The sequence below is a fragment of the Trachypithecus francoisi genome, unplaced genomic scaffold, assembly GCF_009764315.1.
Source record: "Trachypithecus francoisi isolate TF-2019V2 unplaced genomic scaffold, Tfra_2.0 Lachesis_group4, whole genome shotgun sequence".
Classification (NCBI taxonomy): Eukaryota; Metazoa; Chordata; class Mammalia; order Primates; family Cercopithecidae; genus Trachypithecus; species Trachypithecus francoisi.
Window position 1 is genome coordinate 39978607 of NW_022681469.1, and position 23938 is coordinate 40002544.

At 36.2% G+C, this 23938-nt stretch overlaps 1 long non-coding RNA gene across 1 annotated transcript in view; it reads right to left on the reverse strand.

Moving 5' to 3' along the window:
- Positions 1-19988, reverse strand: part of LOC117073075 — a 32809-nt gene extending 12821 nt beyond the window's left edge. Inside the window, exon 1 of the long non-coding RNA XR_004433096.1 lies at positions 19583-19988. This is a non-coding gene — a long non-coding RNA (uncharacterized LOC117073075). The remainder of the gene's footprint in view (positions 1-19582) is intronic.
- Between the last annotated feature and the right edge of the window lie 3950 nt (positions 19989-23938).

A 23938-nucleotide genomic window follows, 5' to 3' on the forward strand; every position in this document is an offset into this window, starting at 1 on the left:
TTAAATGCCTTGACGTTGACTTCTTTGGGTTAAATCTTCTTGGTGTTCTGTAACCTTCTTGTACTTGGATATTTATATTTTTCTCTAGGTTTGGGAATTTCTCTGTTATTATCCCTTTGAATAACTTTCCACCCTTATCTCTTTCTCTACCTTCTTTTTAAGGCCCGTAACTCTTAGATTTGCTCTTCTGATGCTATTTTCTAGAACCTGTAGGTGTGCTTTATTGTTTTTACTTTTTGTTATTTGTCTTCTCTGACTGTGTATTTTCAAATAGTTTGTTTTCTTTTTTTTTTTTTTTTTTTTTGAGACGGAGTCTTGCTCTGTCGCCCAGGCTGGAGTGCAGTGGCCAGATCTCAGCTCACTGCAAGCTCCGCCTCCTGGGTTCACGCTATTCTCCTGCCTCAGCCTCCCGAGTAGCTGGGACTACAGGCGCCCGCCACCTCGCCCGGCTAGTTTTTTTTTTTTTGGATTTTTTAGTAGAGATGGGGTTTCACCGTGTTAGCCAGGATGGTCTCGATCTCCTGACCTCGTGATCCGCCCGTCTCGGCCTCCCAAAGTGCTGGGATTACAGGCTTGAGCCACCGCGCCCGGCCAAATAGTTTGTTTTCAAGCTCACTAATTATTTCTTCAACTAGATCAATTCCACTATTAAAATACTCTGTTGAATTGCATACATACATATATATGCACACTTCTGAGATATATAGTGTGCACAATAAACTGTTTTTTTAAGGAATAAGAGAGAATAGTGAGAAAGGAGAAGAGAGAAAGATAATACATCCAATACTATATAAAATTGGCTCACATGATTATGGAGGTTGAGAAGTATTATGATCTACCATTTGCAATCTGAAGCCCCAGGACAGCTGGTAATTTGAGTCTCAGCTTGAAGATCTGAGAACCAGCATAACTGAGAAAGTACATTCTAGTCTAACTTCAAAGGCCTAAGATCAAAAGAGATGATGGAGTTAGTTCCAATCCAAGTGCAGAAGACTGAGTTCCAGCTCCAACAGTTAGGCAGAGAGAACTAATTCTCCCTTAGCCTAACTTTTGTTCTATTCAGGCCTACAATGGATTGAATGAACCCAACTGTATTACCGAATTCAATCTGTTTTACTCAGTCTACCAATTTAAATGTTAATCTTATGCAGAAACACTGTGACAGACAAACCCAGAATAATGTTTAACTAAATGTCTGGGCACCCCATGTCTCAGTCAAGTCGACCCATAAAATTAAGCATAACAGTGAGTATAAATAATTCTTTTGGGGATATATTTTTTAAAAGGAAGGAAAAAATATGAAGTAACTAAAGGAGTAATAAGATCAAGAGAAAATGTTTTTATACTTAAGTGAAAGATCTAGTAGATGTGGAAAATGATGATGCAGGAGAGAAAGGAAGAAATGGCTAGTTCGATGTTTTTCTGTGGGCATGAATAAATCGAATGTAGTGTCCATCTAATGTAGTGTCCATAGTCCTTGCTATGATAATAGGCAAGTCATTCACAAAAATAGAATTAAAGGTAGCATATAAAGACATAAATATCTTAGATACAAGTATCTTAGATACAAGATATTGCTTGTATCTAAGAAAACTAAATCTTATAATCATGCTAACATTCCCCAAATTCAACTATAATTTAATTACTATAATAAAAGTTCTAAATTAACTTTTATTTGTGAATATGTGTGCACATACATAGCCAGTAACATGATAATAAATTACATTTAGTTGTAGAAGTATTCAAAGTGAGCAAAGGGAATTCTAACAAAGAGGAAAAAGGCAGATAGTATTACCTTACTATTTAGCAGTACTTACCATAAAGCACCTGATGCTTATATGGTATTATCATTGCATTATTATTTGATAGAGACCCAAAAATAAATGAAAATAATAGATATACCAGAGAGAAGTAAAAACATATATGAGGGCTTTGAATATCCTCTCCATAGCAGAGTTAACTAAAAACACAGAAAACTTAAACTATGTGGTAAATTGTATTAGAATATTTTTTGTTTGTATTAAACAAAAAGGACCAATCAAAACTGGATCAGTATTTCATATTAAAAGAAAACATAAGCTCACATGAAAACAAAAATACTTGAATTACACAAAGACAAGAGAGGGTAAAATTAGTATAAATTCAAGATTTTTAAAATATTTCAGAGAAGACTAAGAGTCTTAACTGGAGTAGTTTGATTAGAATACAGTCTAATAAAATTAATACTATCTAAATCGAATGATTTCAGCAACATGGTAAGATAGAAAGTTGAAGCCTTCATGGTCCCATAGAAACACCAATTTAACAATAACATATGAACCAAAATACTTTTATGAAAATACCAGAATCCAGTTAAGAGACTGCAGTATTGTAGGCAAGCCACACAACCTAGAGCCATCACACTGAAATAAGTAAGAATAACAATTTCAACTTACCTATGCCAAATCCTTCCCCAAGCTTGCATAGGTCAGTATCAGAGAGAATTCCCTAGATTGTCAAGTGTCCCTGTTGAGTCAGGATGAGAAAGAACAAAGGGTCTGACAGTCGGGCTTTTCAGTGGCCTGCCTGAGGAACTGGTCTCTGTCAGGCCTTACTTGGAACACTGATGGAACTGCAATATTTTTAATGACTGGGAGTCACTGACAACAAAGAAAGGCAGCAGGCAGAATGCTGTGACTGGCACAGCTCAGTGTGATCTGGGAAAGGCATACCAGCTGAGGGTTCTCTCTCAGTGGGTTAGAGGAGTGGTTAGCATTCCTGTTTTATGGAGACCATCTTGAGTAACCACTATCTACCTCACTAGGCTCAGGGTGTTAAGGGAGAGCCAGCATATTTTGGATGCCTAATGGCCACAGATAAGAGAGAATGTGATGGTTTGCTGTTCTAGAACCAGAGAACTTGTCAAAGATAGACACAATAGAATCCAAGAGATTATAAACTTCTAAAAAAAAAAAAAATGAAGAAATAAAACAGAAAACAACGGCAAGTTTTTCAAATTAAGAAACTGCACGCACAGGTACAGAGACATTGTAATTGCCAGAAAAAGTTTTCACAGGCCACAAGAATACTGAGCCAGGGTGATGGGTGAAAGCTTTCCCTTGTATACAGTCAGTCTCTAAAGACTGAGAGAGGTGGCTGTTTATTTTTTAAATGTGCAGATCTCAATACAAAATTAAAAACACATGGAGAAAAAGGGAATTAGGTCAAAGGAATGAAAACAATAAATCTTCAGAAAACTCTCCTAAAGAAACAGAGATATAGGACTTACTGTCACAAAATGTCCATGCCTATGTCCTGCATGGTATTGCCTAGGTTTCCTTCTAGAGTTTTTGTGGTTTTAGGTCTTACGTTTAAGTCTTTAATCCATCTTGAGTTAATTTTTGTATAAGGTGTAAGGAAGGAGTCTGGTTTCAGTTTTCTGCATATGACTAGCCAGTTTTCCCAATACAATTTATTAAATTGTGAATCCTTTTCCCACTGCTTGTTTTTGTCAAGCTTGTCAAAGATCAGATAGAAGTTTTGGCCAGGACAGTCAGGCAAGAGAAAGTAATAAATGGTATTCAAATAGGAGAAGAGGAAGTCAAATTGTCTCTGTTTGCAAATGACATGATTGTATATTTAGAAAACCCCATCGTCTCAGCCCAAAATTTCCTTAAGCTGATAAGCAACTACAGCAGAGTCTCAGGATACAAAATCAATGTACAAAAATTAAAAGCATTACTATACACCAATAATAGACAAACAGAGAGCCAAATTATTAGTGAATTCCCATTCACAATTGCTACAAAGTGAATAAAATATCTAGGAATACAATTTACAAGGGATGTCAAGGACCTCTTCAAGGAGAACTACAAACTACTGCTCAAGGAAATAACAGAGGATGCAAACAAATGGAGAAACATTCCATGCTCATGGATAGGAAGAATCAATATCATGAAAATGGCCATACTGCCCAAAGTAATTTATAGATTCAGTGCTATCCCCATCAGACTACCATTGACTTTCCTCACATAATTAGAAAAAAAAAAAAAACTACTTTAAATTTCATATGGAACCAAAAAAGAGCCTGTATAGCCAAGATAATCCTAAGCAAAAAGAACAAAGCTGGAGGCATCATGCTACCTGACTTCAAACTATACTACAAGGCTACAGTAACCAAAACAGCATGATATTGGCACCAAAACAGATATATAGACCAATGGAACAGAACAGAGGTCTCAGAAATATTTAATTTTTAGTAAAGAAGCTTAAGTTACTGGTTTTATATTTTCCTTCTTTTGTAGTTATTAATATTTATAAAAATAGTGTGTATATATATACTCCACTTAACTATAAATTATTTATCACAGTGAATTCAGAACTCTATAAGTTGCTTAATTAGGGAAATAATAAATTTCTGGTAATAGCATAAAACATTTTGAAGAAAATGAAGGTGGAAAAGAAAAGCTTAAGTGACTTGTAAAAATAAAACCATCTAAAAATATACAAGATTGAAAAAAATGAAAATCAAGTTTTAGATTTGTTCATGTTTTCTATGGGAAAAAAGAAGAGTTGATGGAGAAAAGAAAATAAGAAACAAGCATCTTCTTAGTGTGATTGGAAAAGGATAGAGGAACATCTCTTAAATATCACATAAGGTAGATGCTTGAATAGACAAAGCATTTGTCTCAGAATCACCTGAGGTCTAGTTAAAAACACAGGGAGTTGGGTCCCACTTCAAGCCTACTTAAACAGAAGCTTTAAATTTTTGGCCTAAAATCCACATCTCTGTGTGTTTTATATGCACATTAAATTTGAGTAGCGGTCCTTTAGACAGACATTTGTCAGAGAAGCCATTTCACAAAGATTTTGTTGCCTTTCAAGAGATTATTTGGTAGGGACCTGGCTATTAATTCAATTGAGGTCCACCCTAGGGACATATTTGAAGTAATTTAAATCCTGCTAACTAAGGAGTTTGATGTGTGCTACAGATCAGCACATGGGTTCAATTTATTTTCAATACTATTAGGACAAAAAGGCACAGAACTAATCAAAAAAATTTGGTATTTTCTTAAAACTGGCTGAGTTGAAATAGTGTTATTTCTCTTCAGAATAAGAGGCTAGAGGAATTTTGTTCTACTTTAACATACAGTAATGAATTAATTGTATCCATTAAAATAGTAATTTGGCTTGCAGGTTGCATTAAGAAATACAAATAAGAGGGGTGTGATAAGATACGGAATGTAAGATAAGATCATCACTTTCCTAATTTTGAAACTTGTTTAAAGCCCCAGAGCCTGTCAGTCCAGCCTAAGCTTCTTTTATTTTTCTTTTCTTTCACCAGCCCTGAGATGATTTAACTTCCCACCAGATCATAACACAGTATGGTGTGGAGAGATCAATTGGACTCCTAAACCCACCCTCTTCTGCCAAATTTGAATAAATTCAGTCTTATTTTTAAACATGAGTAACTATAAGGGACTTCTCAAAGATAAACAAAAATAGCACATGATTGATAATGTAGGGAACTATGAAAACTATTGAAAATGCCAGGATTTTTTCTTCCTAAATATCACCCAATTTAAAGAAAATTAGAATTTTTCTCTATCTCTAAACTAATTTTATTTTCATTGATTTCACAAATATTCACTCTGTAGTCAGAAGAATGATTTATTAAGGTTCTATTAGTAGTTTGTTCCTCTGCATATTTCTACACTTCCAAATATGCTTCATTTAGAGCAGGTAGCCATACCATTTTGTACTGGCTCAGTGAAAGGAATATAACAAGTAGAAAAGAAAATAAGAGTTTCTAAAGAAAACTTTTCTTCTAGGATACTTGTTACTATTATTTTTGAGATCTTGGAGTGAGAAGTTTTTCTAAAGTAGAAGACAGTGAGGGGAAAAAAAACAGAAAGAAAGAAAGAGGAAAAGATATCCCTACATTAGGAAGGAAAAACAGGGTCCATAAGTCCTATGATTGTTACTCCTACATGTCTCTGTCTATAGAAGGTGAGCTGGTAAAGAGAAATGAATAATCCATAGTGGTCCTATAAGTGGCTCCTGGTTTTCCACTTCAGCATCATAGGACTCTCATGTCTAAGTAATTCAAAGGTTTCTCTGTGCTAATGCCCCAAGATTCTCAGAGGAAAGACATATGAACCAAACTTGGATGCATCAACCTTTATTTGTGTTGGCTATACAGATTGTTGAGGAATATTGAGTTGGTAAAGGTGGAGAGGAAGCTCTTTTAAAGATTTTTTAATATACTTCTGGGTGATCCAGTATTATTAGAGCGTTTTCATTTACATAGTAAGAAATATAACATTTTAAAACTTTAAATTCTGGGATATATGTGCAGAATGTGCAGGTTTGCTATATAAGTTTACATGTACCGTGGTGGTTTGTGCACCTATACACTGCAAATAGTGGTTAAAATTCCAAACCTTCTATTTCATCATCATTCAAATTGCTCTGTATGATAATACTAAGCACAGTCCTGGAGGACACAGAAAGATTGCAGAACAGAAGCCTACATCATTTATGCCTCCACCAGGAACACAACATTTTAACAACTATCAGCACACAGAAAAACACTTGTCAAAATAACCAAAAATCAGGTGAGCAATCACAGCACCTGGTTTTATATCACTGAAAGAGGTATTGAAGGGGCTAAGAAATAGAATCTTAAATAATCAATACCACCCTTTCCCCATCCCCTGGCAGCAGTTTTGTGGTGGGGAGGAGAACCTGTACTTGAAAGAGAGGGAGCACAGTGACTGGAAAATTTTGCATTGAACTCAGTGCTGCTCTGTCATGGCAGAAAGCAAAGCTGTGCTGGGCTCAGCCACTGCCCACACATGGAGGAGGCATTTAGACCAGATCTAGCCAGATGAGAATTGAATATCTCAATGGTTCGAACTTGAATGTCTTGGCACTGAGGGCCAAAGTGCTCTAGTGTCCTAGGTAAACTTGAAAGGCAGTCTAAGACATAAGAACTACAATTCATAGATAACTGCTAGTGCTGGGCTGGGCTCAGAGTCAGTGGATTAGAGTGGCATGCAACCTAGGGAGACATCAGCAAAGGCAGCTAAGGGAGTTTTTCCATCACCACTCCTGCAACCCCAGACAGTGTAACCCACTACAAGGAAAGTGACTCCTTACTTCTGCTTAAAGAGAAGAGAGCAAAGAGTAAAGAGAACTTTATCCTGCACCTTAGATAACAATTCAGCCACAGTAGAATAGGGCACTGGGTGGAGTTATAAGGTCCCCATTCCAGGAACTAGCTCACTGACAACATTTCTATGCACACCCCAAGACAAAAAGGACATCTGCTGCCTTGAAGGGAAAGACCCAGCCCTGGAAGGATTTAACACCTACTAACAAAAGAGCCTTGGTTCCTGAATAACCAACAGTGATAATCAGGTAGCGTGTCATGGGCCTTGGTATCTGAAACATGCTGACTTCAGTTGTAACCCAACACACTTCCAGCTGAGGTGACTATAGTGGAACTCACTTCGTTTGAGAAAAGCAGAGGGAAAATTAAAGGGAATTTTGTCTTGCACTCTAGGTACCAGATCAGTGACAGTGGAGGAGAACAACTAACAGGATCTGGGGGTAAGTGAGTCCAGGGCTAGGGACTTGGACGGCATTCTTGGACCAGTCCTGGGGCAGAGGGGAGCCCATGGACCTGAAGGAGAAGTCCCAGGCTTGGCAGCATTCACCACAAGATGACTGAAGAGCCCATGGGCTTTAAGTGAACATCAATGGTGGCCTGGCAGAACCCCCCGTTGGCCAGTGGTGGGGATAGCTACAGGGATAGGATCCCCTGCCTGTGAACAGGGAAGGGTAGAGTGGGAAGGACTTTGTATTGTGCTATGAGTGCCAGCACAGATGTAATAGAATAGAATATCAGGTAAATTTCTATGGTTTCTGACTCTGATCTCTGGCTTCCAGATAGGATCCCTGGACCCACCAGGGGCCTAGGGGAACTCACTACCCTGAAGGGAAAGACATTAACCTGGCTGGCTTTGCTACCTGTTGACTGTAGAGCCCAAAGGCCTTGATTGAACATAACTGGTATTAAGGCAGTGGTTAGAACAGGCCTTGGGTAAAACCCACTGCTGTGCTGGCTTCATGTGTGACCCAGCACAGTCACAGTGGTGGTGACCACAGGAGTACCTGCATCACCACACTCCCAGTTTAAGATATATCAGGGGAGCGAGAGAGAGAGAGAGAGAGAGAGAGAGAGAGAGAGAGAGAAACTCCATTTGTTTAAGAGAAATTAAGAGAAAAAGACAAAGAGTCTCTGCCTGGTGATCCAGATAATTATTCTGAATCTTATCCAAGACCACCAAGGTGATACTTCTATCAAAGTACTGTGCAAAGCCACGGCATTATTGGGCTTAGGGCCAAAGTTCCTTCTAATACCTGGAAAGCCTTGCCAAGAAGGATAGGCTGAAACAAGCCCAGACTGCAAACACTACGATAAATATCAAATTCTTCAATGCACAGACACCGACAAACATCTAAAAACATTAAGACCATGTGAGAAAACAAGACCTTACAAAATTAACTAAATAAGGCACCCATTCTGGAGAAACAGAGATACACGACTTTTCAGAATAGCTGTTTTAAGAAAACTCAGAGAAACTCAAGATAACACAGAGAAGTAATTCATAATTCTATCAGATTTATATTTTAAAATATTAAAATAATTACAAAGAATCAAGTAGAAATTCTGGAGTTGAAAACTGCAGAGAACACACCAGAGTCTTTTAATAGCAGAATTACTTAAGCATCAGAAACTACAAGTGAGCTTGAGGACAGGCTATGTGAAAATACACAGAGGAGCAAAAAGAAAAAAAAAGACAATAAAGCATGTGTACAAGACCTGGAAGTAGCATCAAAAGAAAAAATCTAAGAGTCATTAGCCTTAAAGAGGAGGTAGCAAACAAGTTAAGAGTAGAAAGTTTATTCAAAGGCATAATATCAAAGAACTTTCCAAACTTAGAGAAAGGTATTAACATTCAAGTAAAAGAAGATTATAGAAAAATAAACAGGTTTAACCCAAAGGAGACTACCACAAGGCATTTACTAATTAAACTCCCAAAGGTCAAAAAGGAAGCAAGAATTCTAAAAGCATCAACACACACACACACACACACACACACACACACTCACACACAGACAATAGAGTTCTGATATGTCTGGCAGCAGACTTTTCAATGGACACCTACAGGCCAGGAGAGAGTGGCATGACATATTTAAAGTGCTGATGGAAAAATTTTACTCTAGAATAGTGTAACCAGTAAAAATATTCTTTAAGTATGAATAAGAAATAAAGATATTCCTAGACAGACAAAACCTGAAAGATTTCATCAACACTATACTAGTTGTATAAGAAATGCTAAAGGGAGTTCTTCAGTCTGTTAAAAAGAAGTATGTTAGTGAGCAATAGAAATTATGCAAAACTCACTGGTCATTGCAGTCACACAGAAAAACTCAGAATATTATTATATAGTACATGTAGTATGCAAACTGCTCTGAAGTAGAAAGACTAAAAGATAAATCAAAAAAAAATACTATGACAACTTTACAAGACATAGACAGCACAATAAAACATAGAGAAACAATGAAAAGTTGAAGACTGGGGAGATAAAGTTGAAGTGTAGAATTTTTATTAGTTTTCTTATCACATGTTTGTTAGTATGCTTATGCAGTCGGTGATAAATTGTCTTCAGTTTAAAAAAATGGGTTATAAGATAGCATTCACAAACTTCATGGTAACCTCAAAGTGAAAAAGATACAATAGATGCACAGAAAATATAAAGTAAGAAATTAAATCATACCACAAGAGAAATATTCACTAAAAGGAAGACAGGAAGGAAGGAATAAGTGAAGGGCACAAAACAACAAAAAATAACAAAATGACAGAAGTAAGCCCATATGTATCAATAATAGTATTAAATGTAAATGGACAAAACTCCACAATAAAAATACAAAGAGTGGTTGAATGGATAAAAAATACAAAGGTCACTGATCGTTTTTCTACAAGAAACACACTTCACATACAAACACAAACATAGACGGAAAATACAGGGGTGGAAAAAGATATCCCATGACACTGGAAGTGAAAAAAAAAAAAAAGAAAAAGAAAACAGGAGTCACTATACTTATATCAAAGAAAATAGATTCTGAGAAATAAAAAACATAAGACACAAAGGAAGTCATTACATAATGATGAACAAGAAGATATAATAATTTTAGCTATATATGCACCCAACACTGTAGCACCCAGATGTGTAAACAATATTAGAGCAAAAGACAGAGAGAAATCTCAACACATTAATAACTGGAGACATCAAAGCTCCATCATCAGCACTGAACAGATCTCCTAGACAAGAAAAATCAACAAAGAAACATCTGACTTAATATGCATGATAGAATAAATGGACCTAATAGACATTTATAGAGCATTTCATCCCATGGCTGAAGAATACATGTTCTTCTCCTCAGCAGATGGATCATTCGCAAGGATAGACCATATGTTAAATCACAAAACAAGTATTAAACATTGAAAAAATTGAAATAATATTAAGCATCTTTTCTAACCACAATGGAATAAAACTAGAAATTAATAAGAGAAGGAATTTTGAAAAGTAAACAAACATATGAAAATTTGAAAACATGCTCCCACATAACCAGTGGGTTAATGAAGACAGAAGAAAATGGGAAATTTCTTGAAACAAATGATAAGGGAAACATAACATATTGAACCCTATGAGATTCAGGGAAAGTAATACTAAGAGGGAAATTTATAGCTATAAGTGCCTATGTCAAAAAAGAACTTCAAATAAATAACCTAATGATGCATCTTAAAGAATTAGAAAAGCAAAAGCAAAATAAACCCAAAATTAGTAGAAGAAAAGAAATAAAAGGCAAAATTAATGATCGACTAATGAAGAAAACAAGGGAGAAGACCAAAATAAATAAGGTATCGAAGACGATAAAGAAGACATTACAACTGACACCACAGAAATTCAAAGGATCATTAGTGGCTGCTCTGAGCAAAGATATGTTAAAAAATTGGAAAATTTAGAGGAAATTGATAAATTCCTAGACAAATACAACTTACCAATATCGAACCATGTAGATATCCAAAATCTTGACAGACCAACAACTAATAATGAGATCAAGGATGTAATAAAAGTTCTCCCAGCAAAGAAAAGCCTGGGACCTGATGGTTTCGCCATTGAATTCTAACAAATATTTTAAAAAGAACTAATACCAATCCTATTTAAACTATTTCAAAAAATAAAGTAGGGAATATTTCCTAACAAATTCTATGAGGCCAGTATTACTCTGATACCAAAACCAGAAAAAGACACATCAATAGAAAAATACTACATGTTAATGTTCCTCGTGAACTTTGATGTTCAAATCCTCAACGCAATGCTAGTAGCAAAGCAAATTCAACAACACATTAAAAAACATCATTCTTCAAGACCAAGTGGCATTTATCTCAGTGATGCAAGGATGGTTCAACATAGGCAAATCAATCAATGTGATACATCATATCAACAGAATGAAAAAGAAAATCCATATGATCATTTCAACTGATGCTGAAAATTCATTTGATAAAATTTAATATCCCTTCACTATAAAAATCCCTCAAAATTGGCATAGAAGGAACATATATCAAAATAATAAGTCATATATTATACACACACAGCTAGTAGCATACCGAATGGGGAAAACCTGAATTTTTTTTCTAAAATCTGAAAAATGACAAGGATGCCCACGTTCACCACTGTTATTCAAAACAGTGCTGAAAGTCCTAGCTAGAGCAATCAAAAAAGAGAAAGAAAACAAGGCCACCCAAATAGAAAAGAAAGAAGTAAAATTATCTTTGTTTGCAGATGATACAATCTTATATTTGGAAAAACATAAATGCTCCACTAAAAAAATTGTAATTGATAAATGAGTTCACTAAAGTTGCAAGAGACAAAACCAACATACTGAAATCAGAAGCATTACTATATGCCAACAGCAAACAATACGAAAATGATATAAAGAAATTAATACCATTTATAATAAACAAAATAAAATACTTAGAAATTAATTTAACCAAAGAAGTGAAAGATTTCTATAATGAAAACTGAAAAACACCGATGAAAGAAATGGAAGAGAACACAAAATAATGGAAAAATATTTCATTTTCATGTGTTAGAAGAAGTAATACTGATAAAATTTCCAAACTACCCAAAGCAATCTACAGATTCAATGCAATCTCTATCAAAATACCACAAAAGACCCAGAATAGCTAAAACTATCTTGAACAGCAACAACAACAACAAACAAAACTGGAGGAATCAGATAACCTGATTTTTAATTGTACTACAGACCTACAGAATTCAAAATATTATGGTACTGACATACAAACAGACACATAGACCAATGGAACATAGTAGCCAAGAAACAAATCCACACACTCAAAGTGAGCTTGTTTTCAACAAAAGTGCCAAGAACATACACCGGGGAAAGGAAAGTCTCTTCAATAAATGATGCTGGGACGACTGGCTGTGCAGAAGAATGAAACCAGAACGCTATCTCTTACCATATACAAAAATATAATCAGAATGGATTAAAGACTTAAATCTAAGACCTTGAACTATGAAACTACTACAAGAAAACATGGAGGAAACTCTCTAGGAAATTGGTCTGGACAAAAATTTCTTGAGTAGTACTCACAAGCACAAGCAATCAAGGCAAAAACTGACAAATGGGATTACATCAAGTTTAAAAGTTTCTGCACGGCAAAGGAAACAATCAAGAAAGTGAAGAGACAAGCCACAGAATGGGAGAAAACATTTGCCAATTAGCCATCTGACTAAGGATTAATTTCAGAGTGTATAAGGAGTTCAAACAACTCCATAGGAAAAATATCTAATAGTCTGATTTAAAAATGGGCACATGCTTTGAATAGATGTTTCTTAAAAGAAGGCATGCAAATGACAAAAGAGCATATGAAAAGGTGCTCAACATCATGAATTATCAGAGAAACACAAATCAAAACTACAGGGACATATCGTCTAATCCCAGTTGAAATGACTTTTATCCAAAACAGGCAATAACAAATGCTGGAGAAAAATATGGAAAAAAGGAAAGCCTCAAACACTGTTGGCAGAAATGTAAATTAGTATAACCATTATGGAGAACAGTTTGGAGATTCCTCAAAAAACTAAAATTAGAACTACCTATATTCCAGCAATCCTACTGCTGAGTGTATACCCAAAAGAAAGAAAATCTGTATATTGAGGAGGTATCTGCACTCCCATGTTTTTTGCAGCACGATTCAGAGAAGCAAAGATTGGAAGCAAGTTAAGCATTCATCAACAGATGAATGAAGACAATGTGATACTTATACATAATTCAGGCATAAAAATGAATGAGACCCTGTCAGTTCCAACAACATGCATGAAACTGGAGGTAACTATGCTAAGTGAAATAAGCCAAGCACAAAACGACAAATATCACATGTTCTTATTTGTGGAGATAGAGAGTAAGAACGCTCATTACCAAATGATGGGAAGGGTAGTAGGTTATGGAGTAGGTGGAGAATTGGGGATAGTTAATGAGTACAAAAGATTAGAAAGAATGAATAAAAGCTAAGATTTGATAACATAACAGAGTGACAAGAGTCAGTAATAATTTAACTATACATTTAAAAAATAACTAGAAGAGTATAATTGGATTGTAACAAAAAGTTAAATGCTTGAAAGAATGTACACCCCATTTTCATGACATGATTATTATGCTTTGCATGCTTGTATCAACAGATCTCATGTACACCATAAATATACACATTTACTGTGTACCCGAATAAACCTTTTGAAAATATAAATAAATGAATAAGCATCATCCTCATTCTCAAATAATTTACATAAATGAATAAATGTGCTTAACCACTGTAAGTATTATAAAAAATGAACAAAATGCTATAGGATCATAGCCAGTAAAAGATTGCAGGTACAGTTTTAGTGAGTAATATGTTTTTAGTTTGGGGAGTCACGTTTCCACAACTTTGTGGGAGTTTAAAAAATAAATAATTCTTCATGGGAAACAAGTCAAATTGGTTAAATAAGGCTCAACTACATATTTAAGATTATTTAAACTGAGATTAAAATATCATTTGGTATTTTTTTTAGAGAAAGATTTTCACAATGTTAGAAAAAGGAAGAATTTTCATCCCCTTGTGAAACTTGTTATCTCATCTGTTCTTCAAATAGATTTTCCCAGATTTTGACTTCATTATCATTACATTTCCATTACCACTTCTACCTTAGTCAGCACCCCAATACTACTATCCCCACCACCACTAATGATATAATCATCACTACCAGCATTGGTACCACTGTTACCATCACCACTGTTACTACCGTCACCACCCCAAAACTACACAAATTACCAGACTGCAGACTATTCTGTACTTCTATGCTTAAAATAATCTAGACATCTTAGATCCTATCATGGCTTTTATTTCCAGTCTCCAAAAACTTGTAGTCTGAAAATTCTTCGTTTTGCCTCAGTATTTTTACTATTAATCTAATTTAGCCCACTTAATTGTTTCTATAACTTAGCACATCTGGAGAATGATCCTCTCCCTTGTTCAGTTATACCTTAGTATAGTCAGTAGTTGACTGTTAATCATTGGTTATTTATGTAGATTTAATAATGTTCTGCATTTATTAGCACATAAAATTCAGATATCAAAAAATAATTTATGTAACTTTTACAATTGACCACAATACAAGTGACTGTATTGGAATACTCCCTGCAGAAAAACAACTGAAACATAATATAAAAACAGGTACCTGAAAGTATAGTAACTCCTTTATAGCATTGAAAGTTTATTGGAAACTGTGAATTAAAAAGGAACGATGTTTAAAGAATCAGATTTTACCCTATACTAACAGATATTAAAAACTTAAGTTCCTATGGCACATTTCTGGTCACAACAATCACCAAACTTCTACATAAAGACAAAAGTCACTTCTAATATTAAACATTGAAATAAATGTGAGCTATATATGCATTTAAGAAAACAAATAAAATAATAATTGACTCAATTTTTGGTGAATCAGTAAGTGATGGTGGTCATAGTGGTGGTGGGTTAAATCAAACAATAAATATTCGCTAGGTGAAAATTGTAAGCAGCACATCCTACTTCCAAGCAGTTCAAAAACCATAACAAAACATGATGGTTCAATGAAAGTTTTTAGACTACATTGTTTATTATCATGCATTTGTATGATTATAATTTACTTGGCAAATATTTATTTTACAATTATTCATTTTTATTCAGTCATTCACTTTCCAACATACTTAGTTCATTTCAGGGTTGTGCATGGTAAGTACCTACAGCATCTCAGGGCTCCAAGTGGAAACCACCTGGCCAAGGCTGTATTTAATCACAGCAGCACTCATACACAAAAGTACATTCACACAGACTAGAACAACGTAGACACGCCAAGTCATCTAACATGCACATCTTTGGCAGGTGGGAGGAAACCAGAGTACCTGAAGAAAACCCACATACACACAGGGAGAACACGCAAACTCCACGCCAACAGTGGCCCCAGCTAGAAATGTTTTTTTGTTTGTTTGCTTTTTTGCTTTTTTTTTTTTTTTTTTTGCCTCATCAACATTATAATAAAACAACATTAATGAAAATGATGTCATTGAGGACTCGCTGTACTGGAAAAGGAACAAAAGAAAACAGTGCCCTTTGGGGACAGAGTACATGAAGGAGAGCATACAGAGAAATATATATATTGCCTCCTCCTGTTTAAGGTTTTAGTCTGTAACTAGCAGTTCACGATGCATGCAAAAACGTGTTAGAGACACTTGTGGAAAGAATTATCCTTGCACGGAGAAGGAAAAGATTGTATACCATGAACACTCAAAAGAGTGGAGGAACCCCGAAAGGGAAAGGGCCAGACAGGATAACATCAAACTCAACCAAGAACATGTGATGAACCACATATTTCAACTAAATTGCAAGGATTTAAAAGAATCTGCTATAACTATGTGCAATACATGAAAATAAAGCATGATCAATAAAATCTCAACAGATAAATAGATTTGAGCTGAGAGTTAGAAACCATGAAAATGGAAAATCTAGAACTGGGCAATGCAGTTTCTGGGGGGGCGGGGAATGGGAAATTTTACAGCCAAATCAAATGGCAGAATAAGGAGAAAGTATATTCGAAGATAGATTAATATGAAGGATCCATGTAAATAGCAAATAGGAAAAATATAAAAAATAAAGAACAGAGTCTTTGGGACCTGTTAGATTATAGCAAATGGTCCTTGGACATTGTATAATTAGGGTATCACTAAGAAAATAGTTTAAAAAATGGAGCAAAAACAAGGTGAAGATATTATTCTCTAAATGTTTTCCAAATTTGGCAAGATATGGAAATTTCCAAATCCAAGGTATTGAGCAAATACCAACCATAATAAACAGAAGGAAGCTCAAGCTCAGGAACATCATATTCAGTCTGCTGAATACCAGAAATAAAGAACAAATATTGAAAGTGACAAATGAAAAATGACATGTTAGATATACAGGAACAACAGTCTGCTTAATTGCTAACTCTTCATCAAAATTCATGAAGAAGGGAAGAGAGTTGAACATCTCCAGCTTTCTTTAAAAAAAAAAAATCTGTAAAGAATCCTACATTCACCTAAAATATCATTCAAGAAAGGATTTCTTATAGATATTTTCAGATAAAGAAAAGTAAGAGAATCAATTTTCATCAGACCTTAACTATAGGAAACAACGCAAGAAGGCATCTAAGAACAGAAGAAAAAAATGTGTGAAATGGAAACTACTCCTCAGAAAAGAAAGAAGAGTTTTACAATAAAAAACATCTGAGTAAATGCAAAATAATACATTTGTTTTTTTCTCTATTAATAGCACCTTAGTTCCTGATAAGCATATGCTGTTAAAAAAAAAAAAGTAACACTATCTTATGATATTTATGATGTACACAGGATAAATAGATGGAAAAATGTATAAAGCTGTCTAATTCAATCAGAAAAGAGGTTTTCAATAAATTGTGTGTAATAACTGAATGGAAAATAATTAACCATGACTCTCTTCAAACCATACACAAAAATCTAACTCACAGTTTGTCTTTTACATAAATGTAAAAACTAAAACTATTAAAATTCCAGGAGAAAATAGGAATAAATATTTGTGATATTTGGTGAAGCAAAGTTATTTTTATTTTAAAACTAGGCAACATAAATCCTAGGTATAGAGGGGAAAAAAAGGTTAAATAGACCTTAGGTTTACAATCTTTTGTCCTTCAAAAGGCATAGTTACAAACACCAAACAAATTGACCAGCTGCAGAGTGGGAGAAACTTTGTGACAAACATGTATCATTTAATTGACTTGCATACAGACATCTAAGGAACTAATATTATTTGATAATAAAAAGACAACCCAATTAACACAGACCAAAAAACCCCAAAGATTTGACCATTTTTCCAAAGAAGCTATACAAATGGCCAATAATCACGTGAAAAAAAAGCCAACATCACTAGTTATCATATAAATGTAAATTCAAAAATCAAAAGTATATGTCACTACATATTCACTACAATGGCTAACATTTTAAAAAATGGTATCAAGTACTGGCACAGAAGTAGAGCAAATTAAACTTCCAAATGCTGCTGATGGTAATACAAACTGGTATAGACACTTGGGAAATACTTTAGCAGTATCTCAATTTAAACATGAATTTAATATTCTACCTGGCATTTTTGCTCATTGGAAATTATCCAAGACGAATGAAAACACAAATCCACCCAAATATGTGCAAAAAAATATTGTTAGCTGCTTTATAGATCATATCCCAAAAGTTATAAATAACACACCATTCCAACACTAGGAATGAATAAACATACTATTCTGTTTTCATCACAAAAGTCATATGAGGTAAATGTCATTTCACATGTATGGGTTGAATTGTTTCTCCAAATTGAAATGTTGAAGCCCCAATGCCCAATATAATAATGTGGCTGTATTTGGAGACAGAGTCTTTGAAGAGGTAACTAAGTTAAATGGGGTCATCAGTACGGGCTCTAATCCAATATGACTTGTGTCCTTTTCTTATGCAGAGGGTATTAGGACACAGACAACAGAGACAAATAAACCATATGGGGAAAAGGAGAAAGGTTGGCAATGTAAAAGTCAAAGAGGGAGGCCTCAGAGAAAACTAAACCTGCTGACACCTTAATCTTGGATTTTTAGCCTCCAGATTTGTGAGAAAATAAATTTCAGTTGTGCTACTATACTATGGCACTCCTAATAATTGAATATACCCCAATTTATAGTAGAACAAGTGAAAGGAACATACAACAACCTCTCAAGTGGATGTGTTCAGAAATGTCTAATTTCACATTCAAATCCACATCTGAAATTTCAAATATAATTTTTATTTTACTACACTGTACTGTTACCTTTCTTTGCCTCTTTCTTTCATAATAAATAGTACTATTAAAATTGTAGTTTTCTTTCAAGATGATAGATTTGAGGCTTCTAGCATGTCTCAGCTAATTGGAAATAGTGTGATAGTCCATAAAGATAAACTCTATGAGCTTTAAGTCAAAAAAGAAAATAGGAATCCACTAGATTTTTGAAGGAAACCCCAGGTCATGGGGAGAACATGGGTAAACAGCCTCCATGACAGTGTCTGGCTGAGTAAGTGAAGCCCAGCAGACAGGCAGAGACCCTCCGTCTGCGACTCACTTTTCCAGTGGGGATCCAAGTAACTCAGGCCAAGAGTGAGCATGTCGTTTCTTTCAAGCCCTGGAGCTAACTTGCAGAGAGACTTGGACACACTGTGAGGAAAAGGCACGTGGAAGAGCTGCAGACATTTTTCCCAGATGCAGGATCAAGAGCAGCACACCATTTTTAATTCAGGCACATAAACAATTACACATCTTTGGGTGACTTGTCAGCATGGCTGCTCAGTCATTTCAGTTTTGGGCCAGAGATTGAAGTGCCTAATCTGGAGCAGAGATTGGAGTGCCTACACTTACACAGCCAGACCTGTGGAAAGCGCATCAGGAAATGTAAGTGCTGAAACTGTGCTATCCCCTGTCACAGGCCTCAGGGAGGAGAGCTGCTACAGTGGTAGTTTCTCCTGGGCAATGACACTTGTAGCCAGTGTCAGGTGGGCAACCTAGAACCAATCTGTGTGGGTCATTGCAGGGCAACCCAGCCTGCTCTCCTGAGATAGTGATGCAGCAGGGCCCTCTCTAGTCCACCTCCAAGCAGAAATCCAGGGACTTGGAGTAAGTTCTTGCCTGGATCAGCAGTCTGAAATGCCCTACTCTTTTTGGAAACAGACTGTGGGGCAATCAGGTCCTCTCCACTCCGCATCCAGGCAGATCTCCAGGCATTCAGAGCAAATATTTGCCCGGCTCAGCAGCCTGAGATGCCCCACCCTTCCCGGGCATAGATCACTTTACAGTGCGGCTCTCTCCACTCCATATCTAGGCACATCTCCAGACATTCAGAGAACTTACCTGCCTGGTCTAGCAACCTGAGTCACCACATTTCTGCTGTGCAGAGATCTTGTGCATGGAAATTAAACAAGTTGATTCTGAATGACTTTTGGGTAAACCACAAAACAAAGAGAGAGAGAAGTTCTTTCCACTCCACACCCAGGCAGGTTTTCAGACATTCAGAACACACTTTCACCTGGTTCAGCAAGATGAGCTACCCCACCCTTCCTGTGCAGAGATCTTGGTGCAGGAAGGCCTTCTCTGCTTCATGCCCAGGCAGATCTCCAGGAATTCGGAATACTAGCTCACTTGGATCAGCTGCCTGAGTGACCTACCTCTCCTGTGCAAGGATCTTGGTGCAGAGGGCCACTTCACATTTGATGCTCAGGAAGATCTCCAGGCACCGGAAACAATCTCAAAGATTAGTACTTCTGGCTGCCCCATTCCTATGCAGTGACCCTGCGGCTGAGAAGGCTTCCCAGCTCCACCCTTAGACAATCCTCTGGGTGCCTAGTGGCTACTTTGGATTTTCCCTGGGTGTTGGTGTTTTTGCTGCCATCAGGGGACCTGTAGGCAGACCTGCCAGGTCCGGCCGCTCATCGTGGGACTTGCCCTCTCAAGGATGAGAAAGGAACTCAGGCCACAGTGCATTCCACGAAACAGCCCATTGCCTGAGGCAAAAGAGGGTTACTGAACAGTAAACAAGAATAAAGTATATACCCATCTACATCGGCCAAAGCCGGCTCTTACCTATATGCGCCATCTGCTGGCTGGTGGGTCAAACTGCACAGCCCAATATAAAACTTACCAACCGAAGTACATAGGGCTGCAGAAGCAAAGCCAAAACACTCTACTCAGCATTCTCGACAGTCACACCCCATAGGGAGGGGTGGAAAGGGAATGGGAAATAAAAAATATATAGATATTATTACAGGGGAAAAAGTAAAAAAAAAAAGATTATACTGGTATGATAATAATTACATATTTAGGAGTGCTAGTATCTTTGCACAGGAAGGAACCAGTGCAATAATACTGGTACCATGAAAAATCCAAATGCAACGATGTCATCAAAGAATGGCATTAGTTATCCAGCAATGGTCCCTAACCAACATGGAAACTCATAAATAATAGATAAATAATTCAAACCACAGGTTGCAAGGAAGTTCAATGAGATCCAAGAAAAGTTTCAAAATCAACACAGAGAAACGTCTAAAGCAATCCAGAAAATAAAGAAAAAGATACAAATCTTAAAATCACCAGACGTTTTTAAATTGGGAAACTTACAAAATTTCAAAACACACTTGAAAGCTTTATCAACAGATTGGATCAGGCAGAAGAAATAACTTCAGAGCTTGAACACCAGTTTCAAACTAACACGGAAAAAATGAACAAAAAATTGAGCAGAATCTTAGAGAAATACAGGATTATGTAATGTGGCTAAATCTACAAATTACTAGCATACCTGTGAGAGAAGGGAAAAAATAAGCAACCAAGAAAGCTGGATATTTGAGGAAAGAATTCAAGATAATTGAGGGAATAATTCATGAAAATTTCTCTAATCTTGCTAGAGAGGTAGACATCCAGATAGAAGAAAAGTCCACAGAACACTTGCAAGAAACTATACAAAGTAAGCATCACCAAGGTATATAGTCACCAAGGTCAACATTCAAGAAAAATTCTTCACTGCAGCTAGAGAAAAAGACCAGATCACATACAGCAGGCTAATAGCAGGCTTCACAGCAGAAACGTTAGAAGCCAGAAAAGACTGGGGACCATTTATCAGCATTCTAAAGAAAAAAATTTGCAATGAAAAATTTAACATCCCACTAAACTAAACTTCATCAACAAAGGAGAAATAAAATATTTTTCAGATAAGCAGGCACCAAGGCAATCCATTACCACAAAACCAGACTTATAAGATATCCTTATGGGAGTTCTAAACATAGAAGCAAATGAACAATACCTACCACCACCAAAAACACACTTAAATACATAGCCCACCACAGTACCTATATAGTAACCATAAAATAGAAACTACAAAGAAACCAACTAACAACTTCACAATAGGATAAAAACTTCACATATTAATGTTAACTTTGAAGGTGAATGGTCTAGGTTCCCCATTTGACAGGTATAGACTGGCAAGTTGGATTAAAATAACAAGACTCGGCCGGGCGCGGTGGCTCAAGCCTGTAATCCCAGCACTTTGGGAGGCCGAGACGGGCGGATCACGAGGTCAGGAGATCGAGACCATCCTGGCTAACACCGTGAAACCCCGTCTCTACTAAAAAATACAAAAAACTAGCCGGGTGAGGTGGCAGGCGCCTGTGGTCCCAGCTACTCGGGAGGCTGAGGCAGGAGAATGGTGTAAACCCGGGAGGCGGAGCTTGCAGTGAGCTGAGATCCGGCCACTGCACTCCAGCCTGGGTGACAGAACAAGACTCCGTCTCAAAAATAAATAAATAAATAAAAAATAAAATAAAATAAAATAACAAGACTCATTCTGTGCTGTCTTCAAGATAGCCATCTTACATGTAATGACAATCCTAGGCTCAAAGTAAAGAGTTGTGGAAAAATGCAGAGGCCTATCTTCTTATAGTAGATAAAACATACTTTAAGATAACAACAGTAAAAAAAAAAAAAAAAAAAAAAAAAAAACAGTGCATTACATAAAGGGTTCAAATTCAACAAGAAGAATTAACTATCCGAAATACACATACACCCAACATGAGTACCTAGATTCATAAAACAAGTACTTCTAGACCAAAGAAAACAATCAGCAAGTCACACAATAATAGCACAGGATTTCAGCACTGACAGCATTACATAGATCATCTAGCAATAAATTAACAAATAATTTCTGGACACATATTAGACACTTGACCAACTGGACCTAATAGACATCTGCAAAACACTCCATTCACCAAACACAGAATACACATTTTTCTCATCTGTACACAGAAAATACTCCAAAATTAAAAACATACTCATAAAGCAAGTCTCAGTAAATTCAAAAAAATGCAAAATCATACCAACCATACTCTTGGAATAAGGTGAAATAAAATTAGAAATTTATATCAAGAAGATCTCTCAAAACCACACAATTACATGGAAATTAAACAAGTTGATCCTGAATGACTTTTGGGTAAACAACAAAATTAAGGCAAGAATCAAAAACTTATCTGAAATGAACAAAAAGGACACAACATACCAAAACCCCTGAAACACAGCAAAAGCTGAGTTGAGAAGAAAGTTTAAAGCACTAAAAGGATACCTCAAAAAATTAGAAAAATATCATATTAACAGTAATTATCACATCTAGGGGGACTAGAAAAGAAAGAACAAAAGAACCCCAAAGCAAATGGAAGAAAATAAATTGCTAAAATTACAGCAGAAGTGAACTAAATTGAGACCAAAAATTCATACAAAGAATCAAGGTTACCAAAGTTTGGGTCTTTGAAAAAATAAACAGGATTAATTGATCACCTACTGGAATAATAAAGAAAAAAAGGAAAACAGATCCAAATAAGCAGAAATAACAAAGGTGACATTATAACTGATCACACAGAAATACAAAAGGTGCTCAGAGACAATTAAGTACACCAACTAGAAAACATAGAGGAAATTGACATATTTCTGTTATATGGCCTGGGTGTGTTTAACCACCCAAATCTCATCTCAAATTGTAATCCCCATGTGTTGAGAAAGGGACTTGGTGGGAGGTGATTGCATCATGGGTGCGGTTTCCGCCATGCTGTTCTCATGATAGTGAGTGAGTTCTCATGAGAGTTGGTGGCTTTAAAATGTGACAATTCACCCCTCACACTGTCTCTCTCCTGCCACCTTGTGAAGAAAGTGATTGCTTCTCCTTTGCTTTCCACCATGATCGTTAAGTTTTCAGAGTCCTCCCCAACCATATGGAACCGTGAGTCAATTAAACCTCATTTATTTGTAAATTATCCAGTCTCTGGTATTTCTTTATAGTAGTGTGCGAATAGGCTAATACAGACAATTGGTAGCAGAAATGGGGGTACTGCTATAAGGAGACCTGAAAATGTAGAAGCCACTTTGAAAATAGCTACCTGGCAGAGGTTGAACCATTTGGAGGGATTAGAAAAAGACAGGAAGATGTGGGAAAGTCTGGAACTTCCTAGAGTCTTGTTGAATGGTTTTGCCCAAAATGCTGATAGTGACATGAACAATGAAGTCCAGGCTGAAACGGTCTCAGATGGATATTGAGAAATTATTGGGAACAGCAGCAAAGGTCACTCTTGCTATGCCTTAGCAAACAGACTGGCAGCATTTTGCCCCTTCCCTAGAGATCTGTGGAACTTTGAACCTGAGAGAGATTATGTAGGCATCTGGCAAAGGAGATAT